At 44.0% G+C, this 20,467-nt stretch overlaps 1 protein-coding gene across 1 annotated transcript in view; it reads right to left on the reverse strand.

Moving 5' to 3' along the window:
• The window catches only part of LOC136330643 (MAL-like protein), a 40,455-nt gene that overhangs the window by 7,931 nt on the left and 12,057 nt on the right, over positions 1–20,467 (reverse strand). The window lies entirely within an intron of this gene.

Consider the following 20,467-nt stretch of genomic DNA (forward strand, 5'->3'; position numbering starts at 1 on the left):
GACAGGAACGGAGAGATGAGAAGCATCAATCATTAGTTTGTCATTGCGCATTGCGACACCTTAGTTGTTCATTTATTGCTTTCTCATATGTGCCTTGACCGCGGACCTTCAGCAGACCGAGTAGCCCCTTGCTCGAGCCAGCGACCTTGGGTCCAAGCTGGCGAGCTTTTTGCTCAAGCCAGGTGAGCCCGTGCTCAAACTGGCAACCTTGGGGTCTCGAACCTGGGTCTTCTGCATCCCAGTCTGATGCTCTATCCACTGCGCCACCGCCTGGTCAGGCAGATTTCACACATTTCTTGAGAAACACATAGTTCTGGCTACAGTCAACCAACCCATTTCCCAGCCAATAGTAGGCTGAAATGAGTTATGACTGTCTCTTTAAAAAGGACCTGGAGCCTTCAATGTACCACAGCCTCCTCCCCTGCAACCTGGCACCATTGTGTGGTATGTTCTGTCACTTTTGTTTGTTTGTTTGTTTGTTTGTTTGTTTGTGAGAGAGGGAGAGAGAAAAGAAGAAAAAGAAGGGAGAGAGAGAGGGGGAGGGAGAGAAAGAGAGAGAAACACTAACTTATTACTCCACTTAATTACGCATTGATTGTTCTCATATGTACCTTGACTGGGGATCCGACTGGCAACATTGGGCTCAAGCCTGCAACCTCGGAGTCAAGCCAGTGACCCCATGCTCAAGCCAGCAGCGTGGGTTTCAAACCAGTGACCTCAGCATTCGTGTCAATGCTCTATCCCCTGCACCACCAACAGTCAAGCCTGTTGCTCACTTTCACTGTGAAACAGTACTCTCTCCTGGCTCCTTTCACCCACTGACAGTGTCTGCCTGGCCTTGTGGTCAGCTGGTTTGGTCTCCCTCCCCCAAGGTATAGTGTTAGATGCCCTGGGGTTTATTACCAGCCAGGCAAAAAGGTCCCAGCTTAATTACGTCTCAATTGTGTCCAGCCATTTGTTACCCCCTTGGTAGAGAAGCCAAACCTTTATCCTGTCTTCTCTGGGCTCTGCCTTTGTTTACTTTTCGGTTGAGCATGCATCCCTCTTGGTGAGCCTAGAGGAGGAACTACATGTCCACTAGATGTATATCCAGTTAGAGGTCTGGAGGAGAGGGTCAACATGAGCTCCAAGTGGTTTTGTTGTTGGCTTGTCTCTGAGTCTTTGAGTAACTCTCCTTCCCAGGGCCTCCTTAGGATGTTCTTGTGAGCCTCCTCCTTATCCTTCTCTTCACTCCTGTTAAATTTGTGCTTTGAAGGACCACACAGGCTGGACCCCAGGCACTGACTGCCAGCCCATGACTCCCTGTGGCCTTCAGCTCCATGCATCCACCCACTTGCCTACTGGATGTATTTGCTCTCTGCAGGGGCCAACCCTGCACTTGAATGATGTTGAAAGAGTTCTTCATTACATTTTGCACCCAAGCACCCTACTTGCCTCACCCCAGTCCTGACCCTATTCCTCAAGCTCCTCAAACCCAACAGGTACAAAATCTGAACTAATTACCACTCCCAAATACCTTCAGAACTCACCCTCCCAGCACCTGCTGAGAATGAGTATAACAAAGAGCTATGGCGTTGGGAATGAGTATACAGAGGCCTACAAAGATAATATTCCATTGCTTCGCACTGCACAGTGAGCACACAGGAGTTTATCTATTATAAAGTAATAAAATAATTTTGAAAAAGAGGAACCTGTTGGATTATGACCACTAGAGATCTGAGGTGATGGCAGTGCTGGGATTCAGCTGGTTTGCACTGGTTCAGCAGAATCAATACCTAATTTTTTGTTGAGTTTGGCGAACTGGTTGTTAAAATGGCACTTGTAATCGGGGTTCTCTCTAAGGTTGATGCCTGGGCAGTCACCTAGTGTGCAAATCACAAATTTACATTCCTTATTCCTTTTTTTTTCTTTTTCAATAAAAATAAATTTATTATTAATTTTAATTGGGTGACATTGATAAATCAGGGTACATATGTTCAGAGAAAACATCTCCAGGTTATTTTGACATTTGATTATATTGCATACCCCAACACCCAAAGTCAAATTGTCTTCCATCACCTTCTATCTGGTTTTCTTTGTGCCCTGCCCTTCCCTACTCGCCTCCCCCCACCCCGTAACCACTACCCTCTTGTCCATGTCTCTGAGTCTCATTTTTATGTCCCACCTATGTATGGAATCATATAGTTCTTAGGTTTTTCTGATTTACTTGTTTGCCTCAGTATAATGTTATCAAGGTCCATCCATGTTGTTGCAAATGATTCGATGTCATCATTTCTTATGGCTGAGTAGCATTCCATAGTATACATGTACCAAAGCTTTTTAATCCACTCGTCCACTGATGGACACTTGGGCTGTTTCCAGATCTTCGCTATTGTGAACAATGCTGGTTAGGGGGTGCATTTCTCCTTTTGAAACAGTGCTATGGTGTTCTTAGGGTATATTCCTGAAAGTGGTATAGCTGGGTCAATAGGCAGTTCAATTTTTAATTTTTTGAGGAATCTCCATACTGTTTTCCACAGTGGCTGCACCGGTCTGCATTCCCACCAGCAGTGCAGGAGGGTTCCCTTTTCTCCACATCCTCGCCAGCACTTATTCTGTGTTGTTTTGTTGATGAGCGCCATTCTGACTGGTGTGAGGTGATATCTCATTGTGATTTTAATTTGCATTTCTCTAATGATTAGTGATGTTGAGCATTTTTTCATATGCCTATTGGCCATCTGTATGTCCTCTTTGGAGAAGTGTCTATTCATTTATTTTGCCCATTTTTTTGATTGGGTTGCTTGTCTTCCTGGTGTTGAGTTTTACAAGAACTTTATAAATTTTGGTTATTAACCCCTATCAGACATATTGTCGAATATGTTCTCCCATTGTGTAGTTTGTCTTTTTATTCTGTTCTTATTGTCTTTAGCTGGGCAAATCTTTTTAGTTTGATATAGTCCCATTTGTTTATCCTGTCTTTTATTTCACTTGCCAGTGGAGATAAATCAGCAAATATATTGCTGCGAGAGATGTCGAAGAGCTTACTGCCTATGTTTTCTTCTAAGATGCTTATGGTTTCATGACTTACATTTAAGTCTTTTATGCATTTTGAGTTTATTTTTATGATTGGTGGTCTAGTTTCATTTTTTTCAGATAGATGTCCAATTTTCCCAACACCATTTGTTAAAGAAGCTGTCTTTACTCCATTGAATGCTCTTACCTCCTTTGTCAAATATCAGTTGTCCATAAAGGTGTGGGTTTATTTCTGGGTTCTCTGTTCTGTTCCATTGATCTATATGCCTGTTCTTATGCCAGTACCAGGCTGTTTTGAGTACAATGGCCTTGTAGTATAACTTGATATCAAGAAGTGTAATACCTCCCACTTTATTCTTCCTTTTCAAGATTGCTGAGGCTATTCGTGTTCTCTTTTGGTTCCATATAAATTTTTGGAATATTTTTTCTATATCTTTGAAGTATGTCACTGGTATTTTAATCAGTATTGCATTGAATTTATAAATTGCTTTGGGTAACATAGACATTTTAATGATGTTTATTCTTCCTAACCAGGAGCACAGTATATGCTTCCACTTGTTTGTATCTTCCCTGATTTCTTTTATCAATGTCTTATAATTTTCCTAGTACAAGTCTTTAATCTCCTTGGTTAAATTTACTCCTAGGTACTTTATTTTTTTTATTGCAATAGTGAAGGAGATTGTTTCCTTAATTTATCTTTTTGACAGTTCATTGTTGGTGTATAAAAATGCCTCTGACACCTGACCGGGTGGTGGCGCAGTGGATAGAGTGTCAGACTGGGATGCAAAGGACCCAGGTTCGAGACCCTGAGGTCGCCAACTTGAGCGCCAGCTCATCTGGTTTGAGTAAAAAGCCCACCAGCTTGAACCCAAGGTCGCTGGCTCCAGCAAAGGGTTACTCGGTCTGCTGAAGGTCCGCGGTCAAGGCACATATGAGAAAGCAATCAATGAACAACTAAGGTGTTGCAATGCACAATGAAAAACTAATGATTGATGCTTCTCATCTCTCTCTATTCCTGCCTGTCTATCCTTCTCTCTGACTCTCTCTCTGTCTCTGTAAAAAAAAAAAAAAAAAAGCCTCTGATTTTGGAGTATTAATTTTATATCCTGCCACTTTGCTGAATTCAGTTATCAGGTCCAGTAGTTTTTTGACTGAGACTTTAAGGTTTTCTATATACAATATCATATCATCTGTAAAAATGATAATTTTACTTCTTCTTTTCCAATATGGATGCCTTTTATTTCTTCTTCTTGTCTGATTGCTATGGCTAGGACTTCCAGACTATGTTGAATAAGAGTGGTAAAAGGGGGCACCCCTGCCTTACTACTGATCTTAAGGGGGTTGCTTTTAATTTTCATCCATTGAGTATGATGTTGGCTGTGGGTTTGTCATAGATGGCCTTTATCATGTTGAGGTATATTCCCTGTATTCCCACTTTGCTGAGAGTTTTGATCATGAATGAGTGTTGGATTTTATCAAATGCTTTTTCTGCATCTATTGAAATTATCATGTGGTTTTTTTTCCTTCCTTTTGTTTATGTGATGAATCACATTGACTGATTTGCAAATATTGTACCAGCCTTGCCTCCCAAGAATAAATCCCACTTGGTCATGATGTATGATTTTTTTCATATATTGCTGGATCCTGTTTGCTAATATTTTGTTGAGGATTTTAGCATCTAAATTCATCAGGGATATTGGCCTATAATTTTCTTTCTTTATGTTGTCTTTGCCTGATTTTGGAATCAGAATTATGATCACCTCATAAAAGGAGCTTAGAAGTCTTCCTTCCTCTTGAATTTTTTGAAATAGCTTGAGAAAGATAGGAGTTAGTTCTTCTTTGAATATTTGGTAGAATTCACTTGTGAAGCCATCAGGTCCAGGACTTTTCTTTGTTGAATGTTTTTTGATAACTGTTTCTATTTCATTTGTTGTAATTGGTCTGTTTGGGTTTTCTGATTCTTCCAGATTAATTTTTGGAAGATTATATGTTTCAAGGAATTTGTCCATTTCATCTAGGTTGTCTAATTTTTTGGCATACAGTTCTTCATAGTATTTTCTTACAATATTTTGTATTTCTGTTGTGTCGGTTGTTATTTCTCCACTCTCATTTCTAATTTTATTTATTTGAGTCCTCTCTTTTTTTTCTTGGTGAGTTTGGTTCAAGGTACATTGATCTTGTTTACCTTTTCAAAGAACAAGCTTTTGGTTTCATTGATCCTCTATATTGTTTCTTTAGCCTCTATGCCACTTATTTCTGCTCTGATCTGCATTATTTCCTTCCTTCTACTACATCTGGGCTTTACTTGCGTTTCTTTTTCTAGTTCTTTTAGATGCTGGGTCAAGTTGTTTATTTGAGCTTTATTAGCTTCCTAAGGTATGCCTGTAGTGCTATGAACTTCCCTCTCAGGACTGCTTTTGCTGTGTCTCATAAATTTTGAGTTGATGTGTGCTCATTATCATTTGTTTCTAGGAATTTTTTTATTTCTTCTTTGATCTCATTGTTACCGATTTGTTATTTAGTAACATGCTATTTAGTTTCCATGTGTTTGAGTATTTTTCAGTTTTTCTGTTGTGGTTGATTTCTAGTTTCATGCCATTGTGATCAGAGAAAATGCTTGATATGATTTCAATCTTCTTAAATTTGTTGAGACTGCTTTTGTGCCCTAACATGTGGTCTATTCTAGAGAATGTACCATAAGCACTTGAAAAGAATGTATATTCTGCTGCTTTAGGGTGAAAGGTTCTGAAGATATCTATTAAATCCAGTTGATCTAGTGTGTCCTTTTTAAGTCTGCTGTTTCTTTGTTAATTTTCTTTCTTGAGGATCTATCTAGTGATGTTAGTGGGGTATTGAAATCCCCTACTATTATAGTATTGCTGTTGATCTCATGCTTTATATTCATCAAAGTCTGCTTTATATATTTAGGTGCTCCTATATTAGGTGCTTAGATATTTATAATGGTTATATCTTCCTGTTGGATTGCTCCCTTTATCATTATGTAGTGGCCCTCTTTATCTCTTACTATAATCTTTGTTTTAAAGTCCTTTTTTTTTGTATTTTTCTTAAGTTGGAAACAGGGAGGCAGTCAGACAGACTCCCGCATGCGCCTGACTGGGATCTACCCTGCATGCCCACCAGGGGGCAATGCTCTGCCCAGCTGGGGCGTTGCTCTGCACAATCAGAGCCATTCTAGCGCCTGAGGCAGAGGCCACAGAGCCATCCCCAGCGCCCGGGCAAACCTTGCTCCAATGGAGCCTCAGCTGCGGGAGACAGAGAGAAAGGAGAGGGGGAGGGGTGGAGAAATAGATGGGCGCTTCTCTTGTGTGCCCTGGCCGGGAATCAAACCCGGGACTCCTGCATGCCAGGCTGATGCTCTACCACTGAGCAAACCGGCCAGGGCTTTAAAGTCCATTTTGTCTGATATAAGTATTGCTACCCCAGCTTTTTTTTCATTTCCATTTGCATGAAATATTTTTTTCCATCCTTTTACCTTCAGTCTATGTGCATCTTTTGTTTTAAGGTGTGTCTCTTGTAGACAGCATATGTATGGGTCCCATTTTCTTATCCAAGCAGCTACCCTGTCTTTTGTTTGAATCATTTAATCCATTTACATTTAGGTTATTATTGATATGTAGTTGTTTATTGCCATTTTATTCTTTAAAGCCGTATTCCTCTTTTGCTATATTCTTTTTTCCCTTTGATCTGTTTACAGCATGCCCCTTATAGCATTTTTTGCAGCATTCATTTGGTTGTAATGAATTCCTTGAGGGTTTTTTTTTGTCTGTGAAGCTTTTTATTTCTACTTCAGTTTTAAACAATAGCCTTGCTGGATACAGTAGTCTTGGTTGTAGGCTCTTGTTCTGCATTTCTTTAAATATTTCTTGCCATTCCCTTCTGGCCTCAAGTGTTTCTGTTGAGAAGTTGAATGTCATTGTTATGGGAGCTCCTTTGTAGGTGATAGCCTTTTATTCTCAGGCAGCTTTTAATATTTTCTCTTTATCACTTAGCTTTGGTATTTTAATTATGATGTGTCTTGGTGTAGATTTCTTTGGGTTTCTCTTTAATGGAGTTCTCTGTGCTTCTTGAACTTGTGAGACGTTTTCTTGTATTAATTTAGGAAAGTTTTCAGCTATGATATGATTGAACAAAGTCTCTATCCCTTGTTCTTTCTCTTCCTCTTCAGGAACCCCTATGATGCAGATGTTATTTCTCTTCATGTTGTCACAGAGCTCTCTTAGAGTTTCCTCAGACTTTTTGAGTCTCTTTTCTTTTTTCTGCTCTGCTTCCATGCCTTCATTTATCTTGTCCTCTAACTCACTGATTTGATCCTCAGCTTCATCTATCCTGTTTTTAATTCCTTCCATTGTGGTCTTCATTTCAGATATTGTATTTTTCATTTTTGACTGATTTTTTTTATCATTTCAACATTCTTTTTTATATTTGCTATGTCTTATTTAGGTGTTTGTAATGACCATCTATTGTTGTTCTAAGATCTTTGAGCGTCCTAACAATTGTTATTTTAAACTCTGCATCTGGTAATTTGGTTATATCTGACTCATTCAGGTCCTTTTCTGAGGATTTCTCTTGATTCATTTGTGTCGCATTTCTCTGCCTTCCCATTTTGTCTATGTGTAAGAAGGGTGTGGCCACTAGAGTCCAATGGGTGTGGTCTCTGTGATCCCTAGGTGTGGTCTGTCTGCAGACCCACCTCCCCCTCTGCCGCTGCTGCCTAGTGCAGTGGTCCCAAACCCCTGGGCCACAAACTGGTACCGGTCCATGGGCCATTTGGTACCGGTCCGCAGAGAAAGAATAAATAACTTACATTATTTTCATTTTATTTATATTTAAGTTTGAACAATGTTTTATTTTTAAAAAATGACCAGATTCCCTCCCAGTGAGTCTAAGACTCACTCTTGATGCTTGTCTCTGTCATGTGATATATTTATCCATTCCATCCTAAAGGCCAGTCTGTGAAAATATTTTCTGACCTTAAACCGGTCTGTGGCCCAAAAGAGGTTGGGGACCACTGGCCTAGGACATTCTAGTATGGACGTTGCCGGAGCCAGCCCATGGGGCTGTCACTGCAGTTTCCACCTCTCCTCCATAGGAGGAACTATGATCACGTGCCCTGGTCTACAAGCCTCGGTGGCCTCGGCCTTTGCTTCACCCTCGTGGGTGGGGTTATGCACCGTGCCAGGGCTGCAAGCCTTGGCACCACAGTCAGGGGTTAGCACCTTTGCTCAGTCATGGGTCTCCACCTGTTCTAGGCTTTGGCCCCACCCCCATTGGAGGAGCTCGCTCTGGTCTGCTGCAAACCTCTGCTCTGCAGGCCAGGTGGAGCTGCATGCCCATGGTCAGTTGCGGGACTCACCTGTTCTGGGCTTTCTTCCCAACCCCACTAGAGGAGCCGGTTCATGCATCAGCCATAAGCCTCGGTTCCCCGGGTTGGGTGAGGCTGCGCGCCCAGGGATCTTGCTCAGTGGCAGGTCTCTGCCCCTTCCGGGGCTCCCGCCCTTCCTCCCCACACAAGCAGGATTGCCGGTGGCCCGTAGCTGGGCCTGACTACTTTCGCGCTTCCCCTCCTCCCCCACCGGGCAAGACTGAGCTCACACCCGGGCCTCAGTTGTGGCCAGCAGGCTTCTGCCCTTGCCGAGGAACCATGCTTCCACGTCCCACCTCCACCGGCCCTCGGGCAAGCCCAGTGCCATGTGGGGCGCTGCAGCTCAGATCCTAACACTCAATACTGTATTCCTGAAGGCTCCCTCCTTCTAAGCAACTCTGCTCTGACTGCCGCGGGAGAGCTTGTTTGGCTGGTGTCTTACTTCCCTTTGCTGGTATTGCTGTTTCCAGGGGAAATATTCACTTCAGATTTGGGGAGTGACTCAGCCCTGGGGTTAGGATGGCTGTCCCTTGAAGTGTTTCTCCCTGTGCCTCCTAGATTACACTCTCTTCCTGCTGCTCCAGTTCTCACCTCTCTCCCTGTCCCTTGGAGCCCTGGGTGAGTGGTTGTGAGAGAGGTTTTCTGCATGGTCCCTTTAAGAAGAATCCTGGGTCTAAGAAATCTGTCTCTTTCTAACAAACAGTACCCTGTCTTGTTTCCAGCTAAATACTGTCCATATGCCTCTTCTAGGCTCTGGGGCTGCAGGCTGGGCTTTGTTCCTGGGGTTCAGGATCCTCCCCTCTCTGCTAAACTCACTTCCTGCCACGCAAGTCTCTCCCAGCTGCCATTCGCTCCGGGGAGCTGGGCAGCCCTCTCCACATTTCCGCTTTTCCTACCAGTTTCAGTGTGGCTTCTTCAATGTTCCTTGGTTAAAGAGTCCTCTTAATTTAGTCCAAAATTGGTTTTTCCAGATGATGGGTCTTAAAATTAAGTTGTAATCCACTTTGGTTCTGGGAGGTGGAAGTTGGTATGTCCACCTACTCCATTGCCATCTTGCTGCCCCTTACCTAATTCTTGATTCCTACTCCGTGCCTATGTCTCCTCAGGAAACTTTTTCCACTCTTTCTCCTTGTTCTTATATCTGTATTCTTCAGTGGTTCTTTTTCAAAGGGCTCTGGAGCGTTTCTTTTGGTGGGCATGGATGTGGGTGGTTACAGCCAAAGTTCTCCTTACTCCTTTTTAATGTTCATCTGCACAACAGCATATTCTAAGTGCCCATAGCAATGTTCGTTCTGTCCATAGGTGAAAAAAAATTGACAGAACTATGCTTGTAATATTTATTCATTTCATAAAACTCATTATAACTTTGATGAAATACTACATTTTAATTCCCTCGCATTTGTTACATCAATACACAAACATATAACGTAAAGAGAAAAAGTGCCAAACAACCAGGGGGTGACAAGGTGTCATTGGAAACATCTTAAATAACTGTTTTATTATTTTTTGTCAGGTTATATTTAATATTTTAAAATTCTTTCTTATAACATAATCTAGTTCTCTTTTATTGTTCTTATTTAAGTATTAAATGCATGAAATAATAAACTACCTTTTGATATATCTTTTTTTATACTTAAAACTGTCATTAGGGCAGAGAACTGATTGTTAAATTATTTGAATGCCACCACTGGGTGGTGGTAGGGGAGAGCCAAGGATGTCTCCTAGGTTTATAGTTTGGAGAAATTACACTATCAGATTTTAACCTTTCTAAAGAGTCACTGTAATCAAAAGAATTGAGTTGTCAGTACAGGTGACTCACATTTCTGCCCAGCTCAGGAGACGGCTCACCCCTTCCCTAGTTCCATTGCCTTTCTACATAACTGTTTGAAATCAGCTTGCAATATCTAAATGTTTATCTGATGTGATTTTGATTGTGTTAAATCTAGAGATCAATTTAGAGAGAATTGACATCTTTATTATCTTGAGTCTTCCAACCCATGAACATGGTATTCCTCTCCAATTATTATTTTTTAATTGGTTTGAGAGAGAGAGAGAGGAAAGGAGAAAGAGAAACATCGATTTGTTCCACTTATTTATGCGTTCATTGGTTGATTCTTGTATGTGCCCTATTGGGGATTGAATCCTCAACCATGGCATATTGGGATAACACTCTCCAGACTGAAGTATCCAGCCAGGGCATGCCAGTTGTTAGGATGCTCTTTGAATATTTTTTATCAATGTTTTGTAGTTTGGGGCATTAGAAATGTTGTACACATTTCCTTTATGCCTACGTATTTGATTTTGGGGGAGCTACTGTAAATAGTATTGCTTTAAAAAAATTAATTTTAAAATTTCCCAATGGCCTGACCAGGCAGTGGTGCAGTAGATAGAGTGTCGGACTGGGATGTGTAGGACCCAGGTTCGAGAACCCAAGGTCGCCAGCTTGAGTGCAGGCTCATCTGGTTTGAACAAGGCTCACCAGCTTGAGCCCAAGGTCGTCGCTGGCTCGAGCAAGGGGTCACTCTGTCTGCTGTAGCCCCCCAGTCAAGGCACATATGAGAAATCAATCAATGAACAACTAAGGAACCGCAACGAAGAATTGATGTTTCTCATCTCTCTCCCTTCCTGTCTGTCTGTCCCTATCTGTCCCTCTCTCTAACTCTCTCTGTCTCTGCCAGAAAAAAAAGAAATTCCCAACTGTTCATTGGATAAAAATAAGATTGATTTTGTGTGTTGACAGTATATCCTGCAACTTGCTAAACTCACTTATTAGTTCAAGGAGAGGTTTTGTGTGTTGTTTTGGTATAGTCCTTGAGTTTTTCTATGTATTTCATTAGATTTTAATTTTATGATTAGTAATGAAATTAAGCTTATTTTAACATTTCCTTTTCTGTGAAGAATTTATTTTTTCCAAATTTCTTATGTTTGTTTTTTCTTAATGATTCACAAGAATTCTTTCTAATACATCTCATTTACTATTATAAATATCATAAATGTATTCTGCCAGCACGTCTCACATATTTCATGGCATCTTTTGATGAACTGAGTTTTAAATTTTAATGTAATTGAATATGTTAATCTTTTCCATTATACGCTGTGCTTTTTGGGTCAAGTTTAAGAAATCCTTCTCTACCTTGTGTTATGAGGATACTCCTGCATCTCAGATATTCCTTTGGGAATATTTTCTTTCTCTTTGAAGTACAACCATTAGTTGTTTTTCTCTTTCTTTCTTTCTTTCTTTCTCTTTTTTTCTTTCTTTCTTGTTCTTCAAAGATTTTTATTTATTCATTTTAGAGAGAAGAGAGAGAAAGAAAGAAGAGGAAAGGAGCAAGAAGCATCAACTCCCATATGTGCCTTGACCAGGCAAGCCCAGAGTCTCGAACCAGCGACCTCAGCATTCCAGGTCGATGCTTTATCCACTCCATCACCACAGATCAGGCCTCTCTCTTCTTGTATGAATTCTAAGTAGGAGACATTATATTCAGAATATAACACTCATAGTGATAATTTTCAGAAGACTATAACAGTATTTTTGCCAGTTAAGGGGTACAGAGGGTGCAACTGTTTATCTGAATGTATTCTTAATTTTCCACCTGATCAAGTGCTGGTACAATAGATAGAGCGTCAATCTGGGATGCTGAGTACCCAGGTTCAAACCCTGAGGTCATCCGCTTGAGCACGGAATTGCTGGCTTGAGCGTGGGATCATAGACATGGCCCCACGGTCGCTGTCTTGAGCCTTGAGGATGTTGTCTTGAAACCCAAGGTCTCTGGCTTGAGCAAGGGATCACTGGCTGTGCTGGAGCACCCCCTACTTCCCTGGTCAAGGCACATATGATAAAGTAATCAATGAACAACTAAGTTGCCGCAACTATGACTTGATGCTTCTCATCTCTCTCCCTCCACCCCCCTCTTTCTCGCTAAAAATAAATTAATTAATTTAATTAAATAGAAATTCCTAGTTGTAACTCTGTTATAGGTTACTGATAGCAAGTTCATGTTCTAGACTTTCTTTGCCAACACAGATTAATTACAAAGGAGCCACCCTCACAGTCTCAGGATGAATTGTAAAAGGGCTGGTTAAATGAAGAAACAGGACATTCCTTGGTAAAAATTTGTCGTTTTCTTTCCCAATACATCTTTTCATTGAGAATTTCCATTTTTACTCTGTGTTCCTTCTCTGCCATCTCACACTCTCACTCCATCTGCTGGATTTGGCCACATACACTGCATCCATTTGTATCAGCAGCAGTTGTAAGATAGACACTGGTTGATGATATTCCTCCTCATGCATCTTCTTAAAAGCACCTTCCTGAGAGGTTTTGCTCCTGTAGTTTTATTGGCTGTTATTCTGACAGTTGAATAGGGTTCTCTTCGCACAGTTCTCTGTTGAAACAGCAAGTGATTCTGGGCTGCTACATCTTGTGGAGGGCTCTGCAGTCAGCGAACTGCCCCGCAGTGCGCTGGCGACCTCCTCCTTCCTTGGGAAGTGAGTACTCAGAAGGGAGCTGACATTCTGTCTCACTTTCTTTCTTCTTTCCTGGGCTATAATTGTTTTGGTCCGAGCCTTGATGTTCTCCCAGCATTTTCTGAGCTGTCTGAGGTTTGGCTTCGAGTTGTACTCGTGTGCAATCGCCTCCAGGACGTTGCCAGAGCGCCGCGGTTGCGCCTCGGTTTTCTGACGTCCCAGCACATACCTGTCCTTTTGTACTAAAGCAAGCAGGGTGCTCCTTCCTGAGTCTGAGAAATATTTGTCATGTTTTATGATTTTTGTTTTGCATTTTCCACTCTTTGTCCTGGCCGAGGGAAAGGTGGCGCAGCGCGGACAGTTGGGCGGTGAGAGGACGCTGGCTCCGGGGCGCCAGAGGCCCTGCGTGCTGGCCATACCGCCCCGGAGCCGAGCCACCACCCCTCGCCGGCTGCCAGCGCTGTCGCCACCTGCCTGCCGGGGCTGCGCCCGGCCTCGGGCGGCCCAGGCCCTTTGGTAGTTTCTTTAGAAAGGTCACTTGATAGTAGTGAGTTGGATTTATCAGAAAGCATCCTTATCCCCCCCCCCCCCCCCCATCCCTGTTACTTGCTCTCAGCACTTCTGTTTCTCCATTGTGTTCTGTGCCTTTCCAAGTCCTTCCAATGTATACCGGCTTCCGCTGTTGCTGCTAGCTGAACTGCTTTCTCTCTGCGGAAATCTGCCTTTGGCATCCAGCTGCTTTACAGTCATTCTCCCTTTGGCAGTCTGCAACTTGGGCAGTGGTGATACAATGTGTTCAGGTGTGGGTATCTTTTTATGAACTTTGCTTGTATTCATTTTACATTCAGTACCTGATAATTCCATTAGATCAGTCTTGGTAGCCTGCTTTTGTAGTTTGTGGGTTTTGTTAACGTTCAGTCCAGTTCACGTCTTCCCTCCTATGTTCAGTGGAGTTTGGGGTGAACACAGGGACTGTAGAGGTGGCTCAGTTCTAAATGATGCTATCAGAGACCCTCTGGACTAAAGATAGACACTTAGTCTGTCCAGCACAGCTGAAAGAGGTTTCAGGTTCTGCTTTTCATAACATATCCCCACTTTCTGGGACTAGCAGTTCTCATCTTATAATAAACCCACAACACATTAATATAAATATGTCACCCATCTCTTACAAGGCGTCCACTGCTGTTGTTCTGGAGAGAAAAGCGCTTTGGAATTTTTGGAGAATTCATGGGCTCTTACAAGGGAAAGGGAACAGGAGGTGAGAAGCCAGAATAAAGGTTGACCACGTGGCAAAGGCTCTTACAGGGCTGAGTGACACCTCTGAGAGACCTTACCAGTCAGTCTCCAAGTGGATTTTGGAAATCCTGGGCTGGGTCTGCCACTGCCTATGAGTGAGTCAGGGCTGTCTTATCCTGGGGAGGTGGTGTAGAAGGATGGAGTTTGTTTCCCCTGAACTGGGCGCTTGCATGTCAATGCCAGTGAGGAGGGTTGCTGATGCTGCACGGAGGTGCCAGGATGTAGCTTCAGGGCACCTGGCAAGTGTCCTGCTTGCCACACCATAGGAAGTGCATACAAATGTTGTCACAGGGCCAACACTCAAACATTGCTGGTTATTAGTGGGGATGGCAGTCATGATTTTAGTGACTAGACCAGAACTTGTAATATTTTAGACTCATATTAGGCCTTTGAGGGCAGAGAATGGTCTGTGCCATGCACTGCTGTCCTCCTTGTGCCCAGCACAGGTCCTGGAACAAAGTAGGTGGAAAGTGGCTCAAATAACATTCTGCTAAATGAATTGAGATAAAACCACCCACCACCTCTCATTCACCAGGTGCTTTATAGTTTGTAAAATGCCTTTACTCAGACTGCCTCATTCAGCCTGTGTAGTGATTCTAACTCGCTTGGAAGCTTTCTAAAACCAGAGAGCTGCCATTCGGTATCTGCCACCACTTACTACCAGCTCACCTGTGCCACGCCTGGGCGGACAGGGTGCCTCACCATGCCTGTCAGTACCTGTCTCTTCCTGCCATCAGAGGCCACCCTGACCAGTCACTGCCACACACATATTACTTACACACCCGCACTTGATTCTCACCACAGTCTATGAGGGGGAGCATGCTGGAGGGGACTGAGGCCTCACATGGACACAAGACACGAGGCAGGACATGGCAGGTCTCAGCACATGATCAGATTTCATACCTGGCCTCTGAGCATTTGGGAATCGACTCAGATTACATGGGAATCTTCTGAAAGGGCTTCAGTGTTGCAATCAATGAGATGCAAAGGAATGTTATTTACTTTTATTTCCATGCCCTTCACCTTCTGAACAGTAGAAGAGACCAGGGCCAAGGATAAACCCCACTGAACTTAAGTCTAGTCAAGTGTGTTACCTCACTGCTGTGTCGAGCAGCCTGGGTTGGTTCTTCACAGATAAGCAATGTCAAGTGTTTGTTTTTTCCCCTTTTTCTTTTTTATTTCTACAGAGACAGAGAGAGTCAGAGAGAGGGGTAGATAGGGACAGACAGATAGGAATGGAGAGAGATGAGAAGCATCAATCATTAGTTTTTCATTGCGACACCTTAGTTGTTCATTGATTGCGTTCTCATATGTGCCTTGACCGTGGGCCTTCAGCAGACCAAGTAACCCCTTGCTCGAGCCAGCGACCTTAGGTCCAAGCTGGTGAGCTTTTTGCTCAAGCCAGATGAACCCGTGCTCAAGCTGGCGACCTCAGGGTCTCAAACCTGGGTCCTCTGCATCCCAGTCTGACGCTCTATCCACTGCGCCACTGCCTGGTCAGGCTGTTTTTCCCCCTTTTTCAAAACCTCATATTTAGCTTTCCAAATTTTCTTGGCAGCTTCAACCACTCTCTCCTTTTAGTCCTCATTTCGTATTTCCCAAAAGCAGGGGACATATTTAGCTGTTTGGGGCTGGCACCCAAAGTAGAAGGATGTTGTAATACCACTGGATGTGGCGATCAAGTGTAGTTCAAGTACAATTTAAGCAGAGTTTGTTTCATATGAACAAACACAGAATGCTCATCTATGCTTTTTCCAAAAACTGAGCTGAAACTTGAAAGAGTCTTTTCAGGGACAACAGGGCTAAACAACAGGTCTATCACTTGTTTTCCTCTGGAGCACAGAGAACAGTTCTCTCACATTTAGTAAGGTGGTTGAAAAACCTGTATCAGAACTGGAGTAACAGCCTTTGGTCAGAGCCTGGAGACAAATGGCTAATTCTAAATCTGAGCCAGAGATGTTGGGCCTGGACAACTCATCACACCAGATAGTGAAAAAAATTTCAAAGATTCGTGAGTTTGGTCAAAGGATTCAGAAGGTTCCTGCTGGCCAAAGATGGGACAATACATCAACTAAGTCAAAATCAATGAGTTAAAAAATTATACTTTTTATAAAGCCCTTCTGTGAGGGATTTTATTTTGGAAGTCAGCTGTGCTCACTACTATACCATCGATCCTTACTATTTGAAGAGGGGGGAGCTTAATAAAGGAAAAGAATCAAGCCAGAAATATGGCAAAGGGGTAAGAAACTTCCAAAATTCATGGACCCTGGGCCTTCCCCTCCAGGCAGCATGCTGAGTCCTGCTCCCCCTTTCTCAGAGTCCTGGAATCATCGGGGACTTTGAGAAAGCCCCCAGGTCTGGGTCCTGCTCAGAGATTCTGATTGAAATGGTCAGAGAGGGTACCTTGTTAGATGCTTCCCTAATGATACAGCCAGGAGAAGACACCCAGAACCCATCTCCTCACTCCTACTTTTTTTATCCCATTGATTTGAGAAAGAGAGAGAGAGAGAGATGCATGAATTTGTTGTTCCACATAGCTGTTTCATCTAGTTGTGCCCTCATTGGTTGCTTCTGGTATGTGCTCTGACCAGGGATCAAACCCACAACATTGGCATGCTGAGACCATACTACATCCACTGAGCTAACCTTCCAGGGTCCTTGCTTTCACTCTTATCCACTTCAGAGCAGGGGCAGCATCGTTCCTCCTGGATTGAATCTCAGTGCTGACTGCCGGGCAGGTTTGGTAACACATCTGTGCCTCCATGTCCATGTTCATCTAAGAGAATCAGTGGGCACTGACCTTTCTCATCTGGTTCTCATGTGAATGGTATGTTGAGTAACCATTGTTGACCATGCTAGCCATAATCATTTGGAATGACAAAGAAAACAAGAGAGGATGTCCCTGAGGAAGACTCAGAGAAGGGGAATGTCTAAGGCTGGTCTTCCTGAAGGATAGGAAGTTCATTCTGGAGGAGCTAGGAGACCAATCAGCGGAGTGAGTAGGATGCATCATTCTGTGGAGTTGATGAAAGCTTTGATCGCCTAGAAAAACCTACCCATGTATATGCACAACTTTTGTCTACAAATTTTTGTCTACAAACCCCCAGACACTCAAGCCCACTTAGAGCACCCAGAATGAAGTTCATTGCCATCTCTAGGTTAAATAATGGTGCCGACAACTGCTTTACCATTTTGACAATATCAATCAAAACATTAAATGCACATACTACGCATGAGCAAAATGACAAATGCATAGGATTGTTTATTGCAGCTTTGCTGGTTACAGAAAAAATAGGACACTTCTTTAATGTCTGCCCAGTGGAGGCCAGTGAAAGCAAAGAGGTCTGCACAGTGGAACACTCAGCAACCTTTAAAAGAATGAAAAACTATTTTTATACCAAAATGAAACAAAGTCCAAGAGTTGTAGAAGGCACAGACTAGTGGGCTCAGGTTGCTACGACTTGTGTAAAAAAAGAAAAAGTCCCTATGTGTGTTTGTGTGCGTGCGCACTTATCTGGAGATGCACAGAGTATTTTTGAAATGAAACCCAATCAATCCATCCGTGACCTGGCCTCCAGAAAGAACTGTTCATCTCAGTGACAGCATTTTAAACTAACCCCAAAACACCAACATGTAAGTTTAAAAAGCAGAAAGACACTGCTAGACAACAGAACATACAACTTTTGAACAGGCGAGCTAGAGGACTGCTTTTACTTTGGGAGGATCTGACCACCCGGATGGAGCAGCTAGGGGCTGAGGGAACTCTGAAGGGCAGGAGCAGGTGGGGGCTGGGACAGGGGAGGGACTGGGACAATGCTGAATGGCCACAGCAGAGTGAACTTTACGCACCACTGGCTTCTGAAGACAGACACTGCCCGAGCAATGACCCCATGTGAAGCACAAAGGAGGAGCTTAAAAGATGCCTATCTCAGGTCTGCATGACCCAGGCTTCTGGCAGAGGCTGGGGGTGTGGACTTGGGTGGGGCCAGCCAGGAGCTGAGAGCAAGGGAGGAACTCCATAAGTGATACCCAGTGGCAGGTTTTTCTGCATAGCTGGCAATATTTCAGCATGGCGGGTTTCACCCACCACCAAAACTACATTCCTTTTCTCACCAGTTGTCTTAATTTTCATGACAGCTTTGTCTCTCCTACCCCTCCCTCATACTCGTGTGAATACAAGCTATACCATCACCATGAAGACTCAGAAATATCCAGTTGGGAGGAAAAGGCTCAAATCAAGCCCGAGGAGTCAGGTGCTCTGGGCAGTCCTCTCCCTGTGGCTTCCCTGTGGCAGCTCAGAGGCCCCATGCACACAGGATGCTCTTTACAGCCCACAAGCAGCTCCTACCCCTGTGTCTGGGACTGGCAGCCTTGGGACACTTTCTGGGCATCATTACCTCCTTCCAAGTGACTTCTTCGTCAGTTACCACTGAGACATGGCTGGCCTGGACCTGAATTCAAGACCCATGAAATAACTAGCATTTATACAGGTGTTCTATGTTCCATTATTAAACCTAGGACACCTCTAAACACCCATTCGCTTGTCCTGACTCATGGAGTGAGAATTTCTCTCTGTGGCTTTAAGACTTGCAGGAAATTATCAACCTGGTCCCCTGGTCTGCAGTGAGGGCCTTGTCTCATCCGGTCCACTCTGGGAACAATAGCGCTGGCCAGAGCTCCATCCAGGTTGCTCCTGGCCAACCAGATCATTTAAGGAGCCTTGGTGCCCATAAGAGCTCTCAGGACTGGGCTGGCTGCCCACCAGGGAAATCAAGGCTTACCCTCGGGTGTGCCCAGGCTGAGAAAGGCAGGATGCCTGAGCGGGAGGGGTGGTGAGTCAGCACCAGGCCTCCTCTGCATTCCTCCTGCCCCACAGGCTTCCTCCCCAGGACCGCTCCCACTCATTCAGACCCTGGCCCCCACTAACCCAACTTTTTTACTGAGTAAACAGTCCAGGTTTACAGTATAACATACAATAGAATAATAAAAACAGTCCTGTCCAGCCAATCTAAAGGACTTTTCCTTCTTTTTTCTTAAAAAAACAAAACAAAAACACAAAAACTAAGCATTTGGGAGGGGAAGCAAACTTTTTTTTTTTTACTTTTTACTTTTTTTTTTTTTTTTTAACTTATGCACTTTAGAAAAGTTAGGAAGTACTGAAAACATGCACAGAAGCAGGACAAGTGCATCCTGGCCTCCTCTCTAAGGCTCTTAAGTTTATTAACCTTATGTCCCTTCACATGTCTCCAGGAAGTCACCAGAGTAGTACTAGAGTTGGGCTCAGGCAGGTCTCCTCACCTTCTCCATCCCCCAGAAATCCACAGACATTTTGTGACCAGTGACCATGTTCCTGCCTCTCTTCAGGCACCAAGTACTCAAGGATACCACTATTTCCTCCAGTCCCAGTTAACAGCCTGTTCAGCTCTCCCCTCCCTCACCCTGTCTATGACCAGACCCTCGAGGGCAGGGACCAGAGCCATGTCACCTCCTCCAGGAAGTCCCTCCTAACTATCAAGTCCCCAGAGTTCCCCTGGGTACCCCTTGGCAGCCCCCTCATGGTCATTGTCTCTCTTATTGCCTCCTCCCCAGACCCTGAGCTCTTGGATGCAGGACTCTGCCTTGTGATCTTTGTGTCCCCAGTGCAGGGCACAGAGCTTGACCCAAGCAGGTGCTCAGTGTAAGCCACTGACCAACTTGAGAACAGAGACAGGAGGCAGCTGCTGAACTCTCTACTCACTCACTGCTCAAGCTCATCTTCCTGGGTCTGATTCCCACACAAGTGGCACCACCTGACACCTCCAGGCCTGCCACTATGACCCAAGAGCCTGGACCAATGATGACAATCAACCCACTGGTTACATCCCCACCCATCTCCTACCCCATCACCTCCCAGGAACTACAGAAACAGCTTTCCTCTGAGAACAGACGGGATCCCCCCTGAGAGACTTTCCCACCTCCCCGCCTCCTCTCACCCCGCCCACACCCTTCGTGTCCTGTGACACCACACAGCCTGGCATGCAGGAAGAACTACACAAAAATGTGCCATCAGAGAGGGTGATGTTCAAATAAACAACCCTCCCCCTGCCAGCATCACCTGGGCAGAGAGAGGATCCAGGTGGGCATGTGGGGCAGACAAGCAAAGCCCCAAGACTTCAGCCACGGTGAGGGGCTGAGATGGACGGACTTCTCTGAAATAGGTCAGAACATTCTGGGACCAACTGACACTGCTGCTGGAGTGACAGTGACAGTAATACCCCATACCCATGATATCTAGCCCCATTGAGTGGGGAGCCTACTGCGGCCCTTCTC

The sequence above is a fragment of the Saccopteryx bilineata genome, chromosome 3 (genome assembly GCF_036850765.1).
Source record: "Saccopteryx bilineata isolate mSacBil1 chromosome 3, mSacBil1_pri_phased_curated, whole genome shotgun sequence".
In the NCBI taxonomy this organism is placed as follows: Eukaryota; Metazoa; Chordata; class Mammalia; order Chiroptera; family Emballonuridae; genus Saccopteryx; species Saccopteryx bilineata.